The sequence below is a fragment of the Herpailurus yagouaroundi genome, unplaced genomic scaffold, assembly GCF_014898765.1.
Source record: "Herpailurus yagouaroundi ecotype Mexico unplaced genomic scaffold, PumYag 142, whole genome shotgun sequence".
NCBI classification, from domain to species: Eukaryota; Metazoa; Chordata; class Mammalia; order Carnivora; family Felidae; genus Herpailurus; species Herpailurus yagouaroundi.
The window spans coordinates 42880351-42895700 of record NW_024412397.1 but is presented as its reverse complement, the minus strand read 5'-3'; the positions used below and the strand labels follow the sequence as shown (position 1 = coordinate 42895700).

At 34.1% G+C, this 15350-nt stretch overlaps 1 long non-coding RNA gene across 1 annotated transcript in view; it reads left to right on the top strand.

Annotated features, from left to right (window-relative positions):
• LOC121033047 (uncharacterized) overlaps positions 1–12871 on the top strand; it is a 177630-nt gene extending 164759 nt beyond the window's left edge. The window contains exon 3 of the long non-coding RNA XR_005791663.1: positions 12619–12871. This is a non-coding gene — a long non-coding RNA (uncharacterized LOC121033047). The remainder of the gene's footprint in view (positions 1–12618) is intronic.
• The last annotated feature ends 2479 nt before the right edge of the window (positions 12872–15350 follow it).

The window sequence follows — 15350 nt, the reverse complement described above, 5'->3', positions numbered from 1 at the left end:
AGCACAAGGGTCAGAGGCTTAGAGGATGATCTATTTTTACAAGATGTTTTTGAATGTAGGAAGCATACTGGTCAAGAGAGACTCTGTCAGGCACTAGATCCAAGGAGAAAAGTTTTGTAGCCAGATGAAAACGGATGTTGCAGAGCTGGTGGGAGGGGCAAATCTGCCAATCTCTATGTATATTACAACAATGTTCAAGTGCAGGGGCACCTGCATGGCTCGGTCAGTTAAGCAGCTGATCCTTGATTTTGGCTCAGGTCATGATCTCACAGCTTATGAGTTCGAGCCCCACATTGGTCTCTGCACTGACATCGCAGAGTCTGCTTGGGATTCTCTCTACCTCTCTCTATGTCCTTACCCAATTCATGCTCTCTCTCAAAATGAATAAATACACTTACACAAAATAAAGTTGGTGAGCATTTTTAAAAGAAATATTCAAGTGCAGAACACATTTGTATTGAATTCTAGAAATCTCAGTGTCCTCAACTCCATTAACTATCAAAAGGGGATAAAGATACTAGTAGAACTTCATTTATAGGTTGCTCTAAGCATTAAAATAGAGCATTCTAGTTAGAAAACAAGAGCTTCTGGCACATTGCATCCACTCAGGAAATGTCAGGTATTATTTTCTCATATAATTACTTTTTATTCATGTTAGACTCGTAAAATGCTGAGACTTCACTAAAACTATTTTTAGTGTTCTCTGTTTAGACAAAGAAGTTGATGAAAAATCAGTCACAAATTTCATAGTCCAGTGTGGTGATAATGATTTATTGATGAAGATTTTAGAATAATTAGTGGAGAAGAGATAGTTATATACTTGCTTATTACCTGATAATCAGTGCGTGTGAAGATTCTTTGTAATGTCCAGAAAGATTTCTCCTCATGTTCTTTATTTTCAAATGTGCTGTCCCCACTAATTTCATGTGTCCCTGTCTCAACATGAAGAAAAGGTAGCAATGTTGTACTCGCAATGCCATGAGTCTGTGGAACATGTTTATATTAAAGCAGTGCAGATCCACTTGCCTCCCTAGTTTCCTAATACTATTTATTTAATTTGTGCTACATGATTTTTCATGATTCTGTGTCATCCACCAAACCACCCATGAATCCTAGCTTCTAATGGCTCTATCACAGGACATCGCTGTGCTTCATTGATAAACAAAAATGCAAGTCTCACTTTGAGTATGTAGAAAATGTGAACAATAATTTGTTTCCTGATAATGTTGCAGAATTTTGATTAGGGCTATTGCTGTTTAGAGATAGATAGATTTTTTTTTCTCCATTTCCAGCTCTATTCACTGCCTCTGTTTAGCCTTCCTCAATAGCCTGGTGACAATTTTGTCCTACTTCTTATGAATTCCAGTAACATTCTTGCACCACATTTAAGATAGCTGATATATACTTCCTTGGTATACTTTCCTTCATTAGGAATTTTGGTAGTTTTTAGTACATCTATTACCGATGTATTTTCCTCTAACATATTTCTGCATGCATTAGTCATTCAATAAGTGTTCACTGATAGACAAAACATAGTTTATTTTCTCCCACTGTTAAGCAGTGTTATACAACAATCAAATATGGCACACTCTGTTTTTCCTCTCTATTTATTAACTGCTGAGGTGGGTCACAATCACATTTTATCTGCATCATCAACAAAACCTCTTATAAGTAGTCTAGCAGATGCCTCAGTACTTTTGCCTGGGATGCTCAATATGTCTGCTATTTTTCCCTGAACAATTCCATAATTAGAACTTTATCCGATAATTTTAAGGTTTTAATTCATGTTAAATTATAGTTAATTTCACCTTGAACTCTTATTAGCTCTTAAGACATTGGCAATAAGTTTGGGATCATTTCTGGGAGCAGTTTGGTAGAAACAGTGAGAAAAAATATTGGGAAATCAGGATCCAGAAAATACAGAAAAACTTTGCATATAAACTGGACACTGAAAGACTGTAGGCGCCTGGGTGGCTTGTCAATTAAGCATCCGACTCTTGATTTTGGCTCAGGTCATGATCTCTCACACGGTTCATGAGATCAAGTCCTGTGTGGGCCTCTACTACACCAACAGCGTGGAGTCTGCTTGGGATTCTCTCTCTCTTTGTCCCTCCCCCTGCCCTCTCTCTCTCAAAATAAATAAATAAACATTTATTTTTTAAAGTGCTAAGGCTAAACTTTGGCCATTCTTTCAAAGATTACTCTGTCAATATAAGTATTTAAAGAGTTAGGGATGCCTTGGTGGCTCAGTTGGTTAAGCATCAGACTTCAGCTCAGGTCATGATCTCATTGTTCATGAGTTCAAACCCCGCATCAGGTTCTGAGCCTGAATCTGCTTCAGATTCTGTGTCTCCCTCTCTTTCTTCCCCTCCCCAGCTCATGTTCTGTCCCTCTCTCAAAAATAAATAAGCATTACAAAAGTAAGTATTTAAAGAGTTTTCTTTGTCTTCTCTATATCACACATAAATTTTAATCCCAAATATTTAATATGAACCTGAACAGGAAGAAAAAAACTTTAAAGAAACCTGGAAATTTTATTTTTAAAAGTTTATAAGAAGGTTGCCTTTTTAATGTTAAAGGGGAAATAATTTCCACACTTTAAATACAGAACTATAAACTATAATCCATTGTTTAAATATGTTGCAAGTGACTTCTCTTTTAATATAAATTGTGTTTTTCTTACTTACAAATCAGATTGTTTGCCATATGTATTAACTTACTGATTGAGCTTTCTAGATTACTTGATACAGTTGACTATTTCCTTCTAATAACAAAATTTATATTTAGTCCTTCTAAAATATAACAAAAATCTTATTTTGATACATATAGCACAGAGACAAATATGCTTTTCTTCCTCTTTGTCATTTTAGCAGTTGCCTATGAAAACATGTTTCCCAATAAATCTGCAACATGTTATGTCTCATTATGACACAGAAAGAATGTTACCATCTGAGTCATATAACTAGCCTTGGGATAAAATGTATGAAATCTACTCTAGTCCACCATTATTCATGTACATCTGTTGTCCTAGTCCATCTAGTTTTTGAACAAAAAAGAAAAAAACCGTATACCCCCAAAGTTTAAACTGTGTTATGGTCCATAGAGATAGAAAGCTGAGTAGTGGTTGTCAGAGGCTGTTGGGTTGGAACAAATGGCAAGAAACTGTTTTTAATGGATATGGAGTTTTATTTCAGGATAATAAAAATATTTCATAACTAGATAAAGGTGATGATTGCAAACCATTGTGAATGTACTAAGTTCTACTGAATCATATACTTTAAAATAGTTAATTTTATGTTATGTGAATTTTACTTCAATCAAAAGAACAAAAGAACTATATGATGAGACTCTTATTTCAAAACTTTAAAAAGTTTTCTAACAAAATAATCACGTATGTGTTGATTTGAGATGATCCATTATAAGGGATCAATATCTTGTTGTTCAAACCTGGTGAGAAGCATGTATTTCCTTATTTCCTTTTCCAGTTACTGTATTACCATGATCAGTCATCAGTTCGATCCTCTCTCATAATCTGCATCTCTTTTTTTGTTTGTTTGTTTTTGTTTGTTTATCCTACTACTTTAGTTATAATGTCTTACTGCTCCTAATTCTTCTTTTATCTATCTTGGTAGGCAAAATTTTACCACATGAGAAACAAGTGGTTCACCTTTGACCTTTCCTGTTCTGTGATATGCAGAATAATGGTCCTCAAAAATATCCATGTCTAATCTCCAGAACCTGTGAATATGTTAGTGTATGTGGCAAAAGGGACCATGAAAACATGATTCAATGAAGGACCTTGACAAGAATAGATTATCCTAGACCATCTGGGTGAATCCAGTCTAACCCAGTTCTTAAAATCCAGAAACCTTTCTCTGCTGTGGTAAGAGAGGGAGACTATTAAGCAGGGTCAGAAAAATGCAGCATCACTAGTTTTGAAAGTGAAAAAGGTGTCAAGAGCCAAGGAATAAAGACTATCTCTATAAGCTGGAAAAGGAAAAGAAACAGATTCTCCCAACCATTCAGAAAAGAACACAAACCTGCTAACGCCTTGATTTCAGTTCAGTGAGACCTGTGTCACAGACTCTAATCTACAGAACTATAGAATAATAAATTAGTGTTGTTTTAAACAAATAAGTTTCTTATAATTTATTATAGCAGCAATAGGAAACTAATACAGTTTCCTTTCTTCTATGACTTTATAACTACCTCCTTATCTTTCAAATCTATTTACTTTTCCCTGTTTAAACCTTTACTACCTTTTTTTATGATTCATTACATCTTTGGAGCATAGCAATAAATTCATAAATACTTCCATTTTATTTCTAAAGTCACTTCGCTCTAATTCATTTTCCACACTGTAGTCAGAATTGCCATACGAAGAGACGAATCTGAGTATAAATTACTAAAAAATCCTTTCAGTGATTCCTATTACCCTCAGGATAAAGTCCAATCTCCTCATATGTTTCACCAGGCCCTTTGTGATCTACTCCCTGATCGTTCTCCATTTATTCAATGATTTATGGTCCAAATATACCTTAATTACCTGAAAAAACACCTTATTTCTCTTGCCTTTGGGTATTTTAAGAATTTTCACTCATTTACACTATCGTCTCTAACTAGTTAACATGCATTTATTCTTTACCTATCAAGATAAATAGCACCTTTTTAAAGAAGTCTTTTCTGAACCCATAAAATTAGGTTTTCTATCACTACTTGCTCTTAATCTCATTGTACCCATGATAATCTCAGTTGCAGCATTTGTAAGTCTACAGAATGGTGTGATTTAGTTTTGACTTGTATCTTTCACCAAATTATAACTTTTTCTATTTTTAGATCAGTTATTAGGTATTCAAAAATGATATGTAAGTCAATGAATAAATAGAAGTATTTACCTTTTGCCACTATGTATCATTGTGCACCCAGTGTTTTAATGCTTACTTAATGTAGTGTCTACCTCATAACTAACTTTAAATTGGCATAACACCATTTTAATCAAAATCTTATTCCTATTTAAAAAACAAAAGTGATACTTACTGAATGATGTGGAGAATGTCTTCAGAGTACCGCCTGGTATAAGTCTAAATTATTCACTATGTCCACCTCATTGGATCCAAAATAATGAAGCTAGTGGCTCTTATCTAAACTGTAGGCATACTGCCTGTGAGGAATTAACCAGCTTTTAGAAGTTTGCCTTGCAAATCCAAACCTATTAAATGACACAGAATGTCTCAGCGTGTCATACAGTAATGCAATTATCACTGACATTAATTATTACATTCTAAATTGCCCTTTTAATCATGCCTTAAAAGAGGAAATTATGATTACTTTCTGCTCTTTATCATTTATCTCTTCTCTCTGTATTTGAAGAAGCAGTGTCTGGATCCAAAAGAATAGTTCTAATAAAGCCATCAATGACTATTTTAGTTAATAATACTTTTAAAGTTTTCCAGAAAAGCCATATAAATATTGAAAATGTCAGGTAAATTAGCCACTTCTTGATACTAGTGCCAGTTGATTATTTTATCAATTCAAAAGGGCTTTTAGAACATTATCTTAACATAGAAAACTTTAAAATATGTTTTACAGAACCAACTAGGTTACACATCATTTGTACAATTATTTACTGTGGAAAAATAAATAAAAATATAAACTCTGAGTTTTAGTATTATTTTTTTAACGCTTGTTTATTTTTGAGAGACAGAGAGACAGAGCACAAGTGGGGGAGGGCAGAGAGAGAGGGAGACACAGTATCCAAAACAGGCTCCAGGCTCAGAGATGTCAGCACAGAGCTGGACACAGGGACTCATGAACCAAACCGCAAGACCATGACCTGAGCTGAAGTCAGACACTTAACCGATTGAGTCACCCAAACGCCCCTAACCTCTGAGTTTTAGATTCTGAAGAGAACCACTTAGGTATGCAATGACTTATATATAGTATAATATTCAGTTGCAGGAGACTAAAAGTCCCCATAAACTTGTTCTAATTTTGATTATTCATGTATTAGTTATTTTCAGTACATTTTACTTTATATGGGATATTTCATTAATCTATAAGGTGAGGTTAATATTTATTCTACCCCCCTATGTCATAGGATTGAGAGAGTAAATCAAACAAGATAGAATGTTGTAAAAGCCTAAAATTATAACAATTTGACATTATTACTAAAATTAAAAATGTTTAGCTATGACCAAGGTGAATGCTTATAAAAGTAAATGAGCAGTAGAGCCATTTGAGAACAAGAAATATTCCAATTTAAACATTTTCTCATACAGAGAAAATTGCGTCCTATTGATGAAAGCTATCTTATATAAAAATTCATTATATTGTTATCAATTGCTGCCAAATTTTATAACATTTTAAAGTACTTAAACCAGATTGCATTGATTGTGTGTTGGGTGGTAATTGTGACAGAGATTATGTATGGCATTGTTTTCCATGTTGTTTGCATTAAATATACAGCAACAAATTGTGGTAATGACAAATAGAGACAAAGATCTTGTGCTCCAAGGGGAAAAAGAAATCAAATCTTTCTTAAGTACAAAATATCTGGTGACATAAAATTTTGATTATTGCTTTGTAAAGTTTACTAAGGAATATATGACTAACAAATGCAATTCAGTATCCCATGTATATAGTGGGCATCACACGCTTTCATATTATGTACAAAGTTCATTAATAATCGCTAAGGATCAGAGAATTAAGTAATCAGTTCACACACATTAAAAAGATGCAAATTTATGGGAAAGGATTTTAACTGAGAGGTGATAAAAGCTGTTGCACTGCTCAAAAGGTAGTGAACAGAGCTATGGTCTGAGAAAATTCATTTGTCTAAGGAGCAAAACATGTTTCAATCCTGTTTCTCAAATATTTAGTTGTATGATTGGGCTGTTGAGTCTTAGGTTTTTATGAAATGGAAAATTAACACCTACTCCACTGAGTTGCAAAACTTGACTGAAACTTGAAACTTATAATTTAATATATCAACTGTTAAAAACTCTGGGGTGCCTGGGTGGCTCAGTCGGTTAAGCGTCTGACTTCGGCTCAGGTCATGATCTTGTGGTCCGTGAGTTCAAGCCCCGTGACGGGCTCTGTGCTGACCGCTCAGAGCCTGGAGCCTGTTTCAGATTCTGTGTCCCTCTCTCTCTGACCCTCCGCCATTCATGCTCTGTCTCTCTCTGTCTCAAAAATAAATAAACGTTAAAAAAAATTTTTTTTTAAACTTATATGTCTGATTCTTCAGGAAAGAAATAATAAAGGGAAAATATTCACTCAATATAATGAGATTTTAACAATTACATTTTATAAATATGTAATAATTCATAATGATGAAAAGTGTAAATGACTAAATGGAGGATTTTTTTAATTTTATTTATATTTATTTTGAGAGAGTGTGTGCGTGTGTGCATGGGCAGGGAGAGGGACAGAGAGAGAGAAGAGAGATAATCCCAAGCAGGCTCTGTGCTGACAGTGCAGAGACCGATATTGGGACATGATCTCATAAACCACAAGATCGTGACCTGAGCTGAAATCAAGACTCAGATGCTTAATTAATTGAGCCACCCAGGATTTTTTAAATGAAGTAAAATAAGGAATTCTTTAAAAATAATGTTATAAAATATCAAAGATAAATAAAAACTATAGGATATTGAGAAAAAATATGATAATTAAAGGAATTAATGAAGTAAGTCATACAAATATTTCTGTCCCTTCCAGACAGAGGAAAGGTTACAAAAGTGGATCATATTTGATGTGTCCAGAGAACAGCAAGAAGGCAAATGTGTCTTGGTTAGAGAGAAGGAAAGTAAATACAGTAAGAAATGAAATCAGAGTTAGCCTCTGGTCAGATTAAGTTAGATTTTCAAGGTCATGGTAGAGATTGGGGCTTATATTTAGAAAGAGATGAGATGCTGTTGGGGGGTCCTAAGGCAACAATGACGGAATCTTTCTAAAGTACCTCCTTGCCTGCTGTATAGAGTGAAAAGAGTCATTCAGAAGCTGTTACAATAATTCATTTGCAGAAGGTGGAAGCAGGGTGACGTGTCAGAGATGTTGCAAAAGCTGCTAGATATAATGAAAGTTTTGACCAAAGTAGTGGAAAATTAGATTGTAATGGTCAGGTTTTCGATACATATTGTGTTTAGAAAGAATAGAAATTACCTGAGGATATAAAAATATATATTATATATAATATATTAATAAATACATAGTATATACAATATATATAATTTATTATATACAACACATTACATATATTATATATTTATAATAAATATATAATTATATTTATTATATTATATATTATATGATTGCAATATAATTATATATTATATAACTTATATATAATATATATATATGTAGGTATACCTCAATTTATTGTACTTTATTGTGATTTACACATACTGTATTTGTTTGCAAATTGAAGATTTGTGGCAATCCTGAATTGAGCAAGTTTATTGGCAACATTTTTTCAGTAGCATTTGTTCACTTCATATCTCTGTGTCACATTTTGGTAATTCTCACAATATGTCAAGCTTTGACATTATTATTGTATTTGCTATGGTGATTTGTGATCAGTGATTGTATCTCACTAAAAGCTCAGATGATAGCCTTTTTGGCAATATAGTATTTCTTAATTAAGGTATGTACATTGTTTAGACGTAATACTATTGCACAATTAATAGACTACAGTATAGTGTAAACATTGCTTTTATATGCACTGAAAATCAAAAAAAATTATTTGACTCACTTTGTTGTGATACTTGCTTTATTGCAGTGGTCTGAAAATAAGCATGCAATATATCTGAGGTATGTGTATATGTATACCTCGGAAGTCACTCTCAGTCCCTTTTTTGCTTGCACAACTGAGAGGCTGTGGGGGCCTGTTTTAAGACGAGGATGGTAGGGACAGTAAGTTTAGGCTATGAGGATGCTGATCCTAAATGTGGATGTTAATCATGAGATGACAGACACCTCCAGTGAAAAGATCTAGTAGGCCATGTGGGATACATGTCTTGCATGCAGAAGATATTCCTGGCCTTGGCTAGAGAATTGAGTTTCGGACAGTCAGCATGTAGATATTAGTTAAAGCCCTGAGGTCACTGGGATGAGTACAGATGGTATAGAGTGGTGTTTCTGAGGCTGAACTCTGTACTGCTGAAAAATTGAGAGGTCAAAGACAAGGAGAGGAGAAGCCAGCAATGGAAGCTGAGAAGGCATTTGTGGTGAGGCAGAAAGTGAACTGAGAGTGGTGTCCTGTCAGCCAATTCTGCCACTGTACAGATAATAAATGATAACTATGCATACAGATATTAATAAAGTAGCCAAATAAAATTAATCTAAATGAACCATTGCTTTAGATACATCTTCCTAAATTATTTGTAAATATAAAACCTGAGGCGCTGGGGTCGCTCAGTCGGTTACGCGTTGGACTCTTGATTTCAGCTCAGGTCATGATCTCATGGTTCCTGGGTTGGTGCCCCACGTCAGGCTTTGTGCTGACAGCACAGACCTGCTTGGGATTCTCTCTCTCTTTCACTGTCTGTTCCTCCCCCATTCCACTCACAAGGTCTCTCTCTCTCTCAAAATAAATAAACTTTAAAAAAAACACATAAAATCCTATTTAGGCCTATTCTGTTCATTTATATTCTGATTGGAATTTAAAGAAATTGGAATTTGAACTCATTTTGAAAAGGAAATTCTGAAAGCAAATTGAATGATCAAAGTGAAAAAAAAGGGAGAGAAAGTGAGAAGAGAGAGAGATTTCTAGCCTTAAAAATAAGCAAACAGCCTGGGTGGCGCAGTCGGTTAAGCGTCCGACTTCAGCCAGGTCACGATCTCGTGGTCCATGAGTTCGAGCCCCGCGTCAGGCTCTGGGCTGATGGCTCGGAGCCTGGAGCCTGTTTCCGATTCTGTGTCTCCCTCTCTCTCTGCCCCTCCCCCGTTCATGCTCTGTCTCTCTCTGTCCCAAAAATAAATAAACGTTGAAAAAAAAATTAAAAAAAAAAAATAAATAAGCAAACAAAATTCATACCAGACCAGGAACTTGAATGCCACCAGGTCTCCCTCTTAGTTTTACAATTTTGGTCTTCTCTCCAGATATATTTCATTTACTCTCACTGAATGCTCATTTCTCATAAGGGAGGACACTTGACTACTCACAAATCTCAAGTCCCTCACTTTTTGGTATCTAACACTCACACAAAGCCTGAATAGTTTGAAAATTATCATGGAAAATCTCTGCCTGGCTTGAGCCTACTCTTGAACTAGTCACCTCTGGCCAGAGAGTGGACTCAGGTAAAAATGTAGGCATTCCCAATTAACAAAAATGGATGAGGTGGAGAAAATACAAGTTCCCAAAAGTAAATGAAAGAGGGAATGTGATTATAGGAACGGTGCAGAAATGATAGTAAATAACAAGGCAAGGAGGTTCCACTAAATCGTGAGTCCCATTTCATATATGTATCACCCTCATGATCAAACAAAATTTCATTTTTGGATTTGGATTCATTAATTAATTCTTGCCAAGTGTCAATGAGTGTCAAAATATTAGGGATGAAGTCAGTGTAAATTATCAATGGGCTATATGAAATTATGATTAATTGGATTGAATTCAGACTTCTCAGAGTCACAGTTGGTTGGATTTCTTCAGTTTAACTTTATTTTTAATTCAGATTACTAAAGAAAATAACAGGAGAGTTATTCAATTTGCACAATTATTGGAATTAATCTTTTAAGGTTCTCTATTAAGATGTACAAGGTATGTATATTTCCTCAGCAACATGGCATTTCTAAAGGATTCCAGAGAGGACATCATGTTTAGATTACTAAATTTTTTATTGGATTTTTATGAGGTTAGTTGATAACAAAAGGGTTTAAGTTTTAGAGTAAGGTTCTATTAAAATACAATACATATTCCCACCAAATACACTCATATCATGGATATTTAATTTTAAGAACAAATCATCTCACATATTACTCATTTATGTAATGAGGTACAAATTTGATTTTGAGATAAAAAAATGCATATATAACTTGCAAATTGTGATAATGCAAATAATGAAAATTCTATATTCCTAAGGTTTTATGAAATACCTATTTTAGTATTCAAAACAATAACAGCTCATTTACTTTTCAGAACAATCTCTTTGTGATGTTTCTATGTCATCTTACTGTTTTTCTTCCATTTCAAGTGTATTTTAAGTTGTAGAGATAAAATATAAATACCATTTTCCATTCATATAATGTATTTTTATTCTATTATCCCAGTTTCCTCTGGAGCTTTCTAATTTAACAACTCAGTCTCACATGGGCACAACCTTCAGTGTTTAAAATCTGATCTACAATGACCTCACATCATTTTTCAAGAGTTACTTAACTCAAATTAATGTTTTACTCATACACTTAAATATCATATACATTCTCACTAAGATACCCTTATCTACTCTACACTCTTAACAAGATAGTATTAAAAAAATAAATTCAGTGTTTTTCACAGATCTCAAATTTGAACTATTTAGAGGTCCTGCCATCGATATCTCTTTATTATCAGAAGCACATACCGAATTGGCTTATTTCCAGAGACTTTTCCAGTATGTATGTTTCTGATCAAAGTGTGTAGCTTTTTTTTCAATATTTTCAACTTTATTTTTTCATTTGGATTTATCTGATTTCATGTTAAAAAATTGGAAAGTGGGGGCACCTGGGTGGCTCAGTCAGTTAAGTGTCCAACTCTTGGTTTCGGCTCAGGTCATGATCTCATGGTTGGTGGATTCAAGTCTCTCGTACTCTGTGCTGACAGCGTGAAGCCTGCTTGGGATTCTATCTCCCTCTGTCTTTTCCCCTCCCCTGTTTTCTGTCTATCTCTCTCTGTCTCTCAAAACTAAATAAACATTAACAAAATAGAAAAGCAAATATGTATTTAAAATGCTTCTCATTTCCTTTTAGTCTGATATACTAGAAGCATTCAATAAAAAAATTCTAAATATAAAAAACAAGACTTTTATTTTCCAACTTTGAAAACATTCAGGAGAAAAAAAACAACAGAAAATAGATGATTTGTATTTCTCAATAATGATTTATTGCTTTTCACAAAATATAACAGGAATGAGATTTGTTATTATATTTATATAATTTAGTATTAGTATTCATCTATGGGTACACATTTTAAGATTAATTAAATACATATAAATAGTTAATAAACAAAACTGTCTTGCTTGTAAATAACTTACATAGGGGTACCACTTTAGTATTTCACTAAGTGTGTGTGTGTGTGTGTGTGTGTGTGTGTGTGTGTGTGTATAAAATTATATTTTGTCATTAATGTAATAAAGAGAATTTTTAACAGATACCAGGAGAAAAAATGGTAAATACTGTATCTAGTGCTAAAATATTGTCTATATAAAGCTATATTATTTATATAAATAAATATAAAATTTTATAAAAATATATAAAATATAAATATAAAATTATTGTCTATATAAAGCTATAGGCTACTCTGGTGAAAAAAATAACCTTTCTGACTCTGACAATGTTTAGGGCATAAGCTACCTAAAATCGACTATTTCCTCTTTTCTTTCGTTTTATTTGATGCTGTAACTGCAAATGACCTTCCAGTGCTCTGTCCCAGGTAATCAACATGCCAAGACTTCTTTCTCTTCTCACTTAATTATAGAAATGACATTTCCTCTCTGCAAATGTTCTGACTTGGATTTCTACTTCAACAGAAAGATTCCTTTCAAGTATGGACCATTCACTCTCATTTGCACTGTTGCAAATCTGGAAAACATGAAAGCAGCAGAGCATATTTAAAAGTACCCAAAAAGCAATGAACCAGAAGTTTTGTTCCACTTTTTACTAATTATCTTTGTGACATTAGATAAGCCACTTAATCTGCTTGAGTCTCATATTTCTATGTAGTAAATTAGTAGGTAATAGCAAAATAATCTGTTACCTCTTTCATACTTTAATATTTTTTGATTTCTAGCCAGAAAAATACACTGATTTACTAAGTACAGAACTTTTTCTTGCCATTCCTAATAAACTGGGAAAAATAGAGTCTAATAAAATCTTCAGAGTCCCCTGAACAAAATTGTTCTTTTGATTGATGTTCCTTTTACTAGTCATTATGTGTGGTGAAATGAAAAAAAAAGTATATATTGGTCTAATGTAGTCTTTCTTTGTTAACTTCTCCTTTGTTCACAATCACAAATCAGTGGTGGCATGAAAATATACACAGTGGACATGACTACATAAGAGTCCATGCTAAGTGGCTTATTTTTCTGGATTTGCTAATTTACACAGCATAATTTCTCCAGAGACTGAAGGGATCTTTGCTTCAATTTGTGCTGTAGTGACCTGGCTACAGAATCACTGATTAATTAATATTGGAGCATGCCATGTTCTTACCAAAGGAGCGTAAAGCCTGTCACACAGTTTCTGACTATGAGAAATAAAGCCAGTGTGACATAAGGAATACATATCAGTTGAATTGACTTAATGGTCCTAGACACTGGGAACTGGACATCTATGTTTAAAAAAAATAGTACTTACTATGTGTCCCTTCATTTGTTTTCTGCTAGAAAGATATTTTTTCTCTGTACATGCATAATCCTGACTGGAAGCCTGTTCACAGGATTCAGTCTAACATACTAGATGTATCCAAGTGAAATGACAACACGACACTCAATCACCATATGCTGGAAGCACTTGATTAATCCACTTATTTTCCTACTTTAACACACACTTCTGAAAGTGACATGGACCACAGAGCATACAAGAGCATGAGATCTATTCCCAGGGGGAAAAAAAAAAAGGAGAGCTGAATTAATAACAGATTTTTCATAAGTAACGCCAAAAAGAAATTTTAAAAAATTACTACATAGTTCTCAGTTTTTCAGAAAAATGATATGTCATAAGACAAATGCATTTTAGACCCATAGTTCTTCACTAGGGACATCACTTACAAATCACATCCCAGACTATTCAATTAACAATTCTAAATTCTTGCACTTGGAGATTCTTATCCAGTGCATTTTTGTGGAGCCAAGCAATCTATCCTTTAATATATATCACTAAATGATGTCTTTGCAAATGATATGTGAACAAAAGCTTAAGGAACAAGGTCTTAGATTCACCACATATGAACTGTCACACTCATGCTTTTCATAGACTATTCAAAATTACTTTTCTTGCAAATATTCTATGTATAAAGTTGCCAAGTAAGGTGAGAAATTAAGTTGCACAATTTCTTTCCGTTTAAGAAATATTTCTTAGGCTAGCAGTTTTATCTTGATGGTGTCTTCCAAACTCGTAAGAATTGAAATATATTACCTAGACATTTTAATTTTAAGCAAAATAATGAACTGCTTTTCCTATGGTGGAATTATACAGAGAGTTTAATTTATAAATAGGTCAATTATAAGGGCATGTTCCCCATCTTTGGTATCGAAGAAACCAGTCTCCTATTCTCTAATTATGTAAAATGCCCTCTTACTTTTATTGTTTTGAGGACTCACTTTTCCTGTGTCCCTCTCTTCCGTTAAAGCACTGTTATGGACCAAATATGTTTCCCCCAAATGCATATATTGAAGCCCAAACCCCAGTGTTGCTATATTTGCAGATGGAGCCTGTAAGGAAGCAAGTAAAGTCAAATACGGTCAGTAGAGTGGGACCCTGACTCAGTAGGATTAATGTCCTTATAAAAGAAGATACCAGTGCATTCTTTCTCTCTGCATGTGCGCAGAGAAAATACTATGTGAGCACATAGAGAGATGGCAGGTACCTATAAGCAAAGAGAAGAGGCCATTGCCACCTTGATCTTGGACTTTCCAGTTTCCAGAACTGTGAGAAATAAATCCCTGTTGTTAAGATGTTATGGCAGCCCTTGAGACTAATACATGTTTTGGTACTACGAAGTGGGATATTATTGTAACAAATGCTTAAACATGTGGTAAGCACTTTGGAACGGGATAATAGGTGGAGGCTGGAGGAGTTTTAAGGTGCATGTTAGAGAAAGTCAATTGCCATGAAGGGATAGTTGTGGAAACATGGATGCTAAAAAGTGATTCTGCTAAGGGCTCCAAAAGAAAAAAAAAGAGACTGAAGAGAAAATTTAATGTTTGGAAAATCAGCCTGTCCATATTTTCAAAAAATGAGAAAGCATGTTCTCTAGAGAACACTGAAGATGTGGCTGGACGACACTAGATAGATTATGGGATTATATAAATAGATACACTGCTAGTTTGAATTGAAAGTATTGGAAGTTGTACAAATTGAAGGAAGACTGTCAGATCTCTTGGCTTTATACAGTGAGGCCATAGAGTTATCTGGTGGCAGACAGACAGGTG